Below are 5,115 nucleotides of genomic sequence, written 5' to 3'. Positions count from 1 at the left end.
AATCCAGTTGCATAACAGAAATGATTTTTAAGGTTCTACAGCACAGTAGAGAACAATATTTCATAAAATTGATTGTATAGTTTTAGAGAACCAGAAGAGAGGAGCATCAAATATCCCAGTAAAAGAAATGATAAATATTTCAGTAGATGGAAATGATGATTACCTTGATTTGATCACTACTCTTTATTACACACGGGTCCCATCAACATATGCAAATATTTTGTATCAATAAAAATACAATGCCCACGGCTCAGTGTAAGTAATTGCAAGTAAAAAAGCCCAGTTGTATTCATGCAAAATTACAATGACTGGGTAAATAGTGCACAGGTGATCTAATATGTTGCATAATGAAGAGTCCCTAGGTGGAAATGAGCCCAAATGGAAGATGCAAAGAATGAGTTGCCCTGAAGTACACCAATAAGTTGTAACCAGTGTTGGATGGAAGGGGTGAGGTGTCTGTTCTCCACTATGGTGCACACTGGGACTCAGGTGAGACGTGAACTGAGAGGCACTATCTTGCTGAGGACTCTCCCCAGGGCCACCTTGATGTCCCTGTTCCTCAGACTGTAGATGAAAGGGTTCAGCATGGGGGTGAGCATGGTGTAGAGCACTGAGGCCATGAGACTCATCCTAGAGGATGGTGTAGCAGCAGAACTGAGGTAGACCCCAAGGCCAGTGCCATAGAACAAGGAGACCACCAGGAGGTGAGACCCACAGGTGGAGAAGGCTTTGTACTTCCCTTCAGCTGATGAGATCCTCAGGATGGAGGAGAAAATCTGAGAATAGGAGAGGAGGATGCCAGTGAGAGGGAAGACACCTAGGATGATGGCCACAGTGTACACCACTATGTTGTTGATGAGTGTGTCAGAGCAGGCGAGCTTCAGGATTTCAGGAAGATCACAGAAAAAGTGAGGGATTTCCATGTTGGTGCAAAAGGACAGCCTCAAGACACTCAAGGTGTCTGGGAGCGTGACTATGACGCTGACCAACCAGGACCCCAGAGCCATGAGCAGACAGAGCCGTGGGTTCATGATGGCCATGTAGTTCAGTGGGTGACAGATGGCCACAAAGTGGTCATAGGCCATCAATGTTAGGAGCAAGTTGTCCTGGCATCCAAACACAAAGAAGAAGCATATCTGTGAGACGCAGCCTGCAAAGGTGATTCCTTTGCTCTGTGTCTGGATGTTCCTGAGAGCCTTGGGGATGGTGGTGGAGGTGAAGCCAATGTCAGCCAGGGACAGGTTGGAGAGGAAGAAGTACATGGGCATGTGCAGGTGGGAGTCTGAGATGACAGCCAGGATGATGAGCAGGTTGCCTGTGACTGTGACCAGGTAGATGGCCAGAAGCAGGCCAAAGAGGAGGGACTACAGGTCAGGGTCATCCGTGAATCCCAGGAGGATGAAGTCTCCAGCTCCTGTTTGGTTTCTTCTTTCCATGGTGCTGGTCAGTTTGCCCAGAAGGAACTAAAAATTTACTTCAGCCAGATGCTAGGGAGGCTGTGATAGGAGGACTGCAAATTGAAAGCCAGACTCAGCAACTTAGTAACATCCTGTCTCACGATAAAAAGTAAAAAAGTGCCTGGGCATGTGACTCAGTGGTTAAATGCCCCTAGGTTCAATCACTGGTACCAAATATATATATATATATTTCCAAATAGGGATTTCCATGGATGCCTAAGTGTATTTTATTGAAATCTTGGGAACTCAGAAAATCATTTATTTTGTCTTATCATTTGAGTTTCTTTGCTGACAAGTTTCATTTAACATTTTTACCCCCAAAGCAACAAATGAAGACATTCCTCTATGTCAGTTGTTCTCAAATGGTATCCCCAAGAATACCCACCTAGGTATCACCTGGAATCTTGCTGAAAAGTACATTTTCATGCACACCTCACCTGACACCTGAACCCCACGCTGTAGGTGTGAAATAGCCTTCTCTTTCTTAAGAAGCCCTGTCAGGATTCAGAGGCTCACTCCTGCTTGGGAACCAGGGCTCTAGACCTTGCCTGCATCCCCGCCCAATCCTCGTTCCCCAGGTGCTCTGCTGTGTTCTGACTGATACGCATGGGAATGAGCATCTCCTAGTTCCAGGAAGGTTGTCCTGTCATGGGAAGGCTCCTATTTTACTGTGCTGCTTTTCTGTCATATCTACATGTCGTTATCCTGTGGACGTGTGTGGTCCTTCTGCTAGAGCCCCCAACAGTCTCTGCTATTATTATTACAGTTTCCATTTCATTTTAATTACAGCTTTCAACTATATGCATTCAGGAATAATAGAATTTCTAAATACAGAAATCCTAGAGTTTCTAGAAATAGGCATGAGTCTTAGGCATATTTTTAAAATCACAACAGAATATTCCATCATGGGGAAATGACTCTTCAAATCTTGCCCATTCTGGACATTTACTTTTCTGGTTTTCTCTATAAAGAAGACAGTTAAGGTTAATTTTAAGTTTATACTTTCTTCTTTTATAATAATCTGCAAAAGACTTCTGTCATTTTTTAAAAAATCAAGTATTTTCTTTTTCACATGCAAATAAATGATTGACTTAAACTGACCATTCATCAGGCTGCCAGATTCATATTGTAAAAAATTGTCCATATTCAAGATGTACTTAAGAGTTTAGTAGGGAAAGTCACCTAGCATAATTTATATCAGAATTTGATTTCTAGTTCCAGTTTATTCTTGTAGATGAATGTTAGAATCGGCACTATTGGAAGTAAAATACTATTGGAATTTTATCAGAGATTCCCTTAAAGTTTTAAAGTAATTTGGAAAAAAATGACATCATTACAACATTCAGATTCTCATATCAGTAGCAAGAATTTCTCTCCATGTATTTCAATCCATTTTTAGGTAAATATTCATGGTTTTTAAAAGAAAATGTAGATTCTGTTCATTTCTTGTTGATAATATTGAGTATATTTAAGCCTTAATGCTGTTAGGAATGATGGTCCACAATGTCATATCCACTATTGTGATTATATTCAGGAAGCATTTGTATTTTTTTGTGTTGATGAGATGTCCATAATTTTTATGAACTTTTAAAAAAATTTCATGATTTTTTTAAAAAGTCTACTTTGACTAAATAATATCACTTTATAACACCTATCCTTTTTATTTTGTTAATTCCAGATCCTTGTTAAGGTTTTGTGTAAGATAGGGAATTCTTTGTTAGCCACATAATATGATGCTCAACTCATATTAAATGGTATAATATTACCTATGTTATTTTAATCCCATTAATATGCATTGTTTATCCCTGCATACTTTGGAGAAGCTTTTTAAAATTTTCATCAGAGTGTAATGACTTACTAGCCATTTGAAAAATATAATGTTGACTGCAGTCTCCATGTTCCTAAATAAATTTCAAGCCTTTAATGTGGAGCAAAAGACCAAAGTAGCTACATAATCAAAACACAATATAAAAATAAAGTAAACATATACATGGGCATGAAAAATCTCGAAAAGTAGAGGAATTGACTAAAAAATTTTTGGTAGAAGTTAAAAAAACCTTCAGAAATTTTAATTTTATGTTGAAAACATCTGGAGGGAAAAAGGCATCAGGTAGAAAACTGCAAAAATAATCTACTTGGTTAGTCAAAGTTAATATATTTCATTGATAAAATCTCACTTATAAATTAAGATTAATGTATTGCTTGGTAAAAAGCTAAGAGAGTTAAAGATTCATTAAAGGATTATTAAAATTAAATGTTTGAGAAGATTTTCATTCTTACCATTAATTTATAAAAGTGTAATAAAAATAAGATTCCATTTTCATGGAAGTAAGTGAGAAGTCCTTTTTTTAAAAAAGGTAGCCATGGCAAATTCTGTGATAGGGAAAGGAAGTAACATTTCAGGTACTGATATGAGAGGATACTTGCTTGGTCCGCCTTTCTGGGCTGCAGAAATTAAATCAGCAAATAGCCCTTTTATCAATTCTACAAGAGTCACCAGCGTATGACCAGGGATCTCCTGAGTAGTGACATCAATGTTTCTTTTTGGATTTGTTTCTTAGTGTGTCATATAAAAACTGCAAATGAATATATATGTCATCAGTCCTTAAGAAATAGCAACCTTAAAACTTAAAAAAATTGGAAATAAAAATAACATTAGGCAAAACTAAAGCAGAAAGAAGCATAAAATGAAGGTAAAAGCAGAGCTACAGACCTTAAAAGGAGAAAGATCCTAGAATAGAAAAACAAATTCCAGATCTAATTCTATAGCATACACAACTAGAAAAAGTCAGACATCAAATGAAATGGATTAAAGGAGACAAGAGGAGGAAGGTGCAGGTGTGATGTAAGGAGCAGTAAATTCCATGCATGTGTGATTATGTAAAATGACCCCAATATTATGCATAACTGCAACACACTAGTAAAACCCTTCAAAAAGACAAAAAGTGATGGGTTGGGATTGTACCTCAGTGGTAGAGTGCTTGCATAGCATGTGTGAGGCACTGTGTTCGATCTTCATTACCATATATAAGTAAAAATTTATAACAAAGGTTAGGAAAAAAATCTTTTAAAAAAAGACAAAAAGTGAATTGAAATGTCTAGAATTAGGAATGAGGAAAATGAACACAGAGGTAAGGAAATGCTCAAACTTAAAAGATAATATTTCTTACAACTCTAAGTTGCATATACTAATTCACAGTAAGCAGGTGGGGGCTAGGGAAGAATAGATGAACTTGGGGTTAGACAGAGGGGAGTGAAGGGAAGGGAGAGGATATGGGGGTCGTAAGGAGAGCAGAATGAATTGGACATTATTACCCTATGTGCATATATGATTACACCAGCTGCGTGATTCTACATCATGTACAATCAGAAGAGTGAGAAGTTGTACTCCATTTATGTCTGATGTGTCAAAATGCATCCTACTGTCATGTATGACTAATTAGAACAAATAAAATAAATAAAATGAATGGAAAAATGTATGTAACTGTCCCAGAGTAGAACTTATTTCTAGGAATTGTCCTAAGTTGATGGAGGATAACAAATCAACAACCAAGGATAAAAGCCAAAAAATTACAAGACTTACCACCAAAAATGCTCTGGCCAGACCTTTAGGTGGGAGCAGAAGCAGAATTCTCCTTTAAGTAAAGAAGAAAACTAA

General features: G+C 37.6%; 1 pseudogene; it reads right to left on the bottom strand.

The window, feature by feature from the left end:
- Positions 1 to 485: 485 nt before the first annotated feature.
- On the bottom strand, positions 486 to 1,436 carry LOC124087705 (olfactory receptor 7C2-like; annotated as a pseudogene).
- Positions 1,437 to 5,115: the final 3,679 nt, after the last annotated feature.

The sequence above is a fragment of the Marmota monax genome, unplaced genomic scaffold (genome assembly GCF_021218885.2).
Source record: "Marmota monax isolate L192 unplaced genomic scaffold, Marmota_monax_Labrador192_F-V1.1 WCK01_AAM20220418_F8-fsc00021, whole genome shotgun sequence".
Lineage (NCBI taxonomy): Eukaryota > Metazoa > Chordata > Mammalia > Rodentia > Sciuridae > Marmota > Marmota monax.
This window is presented reverse-complemented; position numbering and strand designations above follow the sequence as displayed.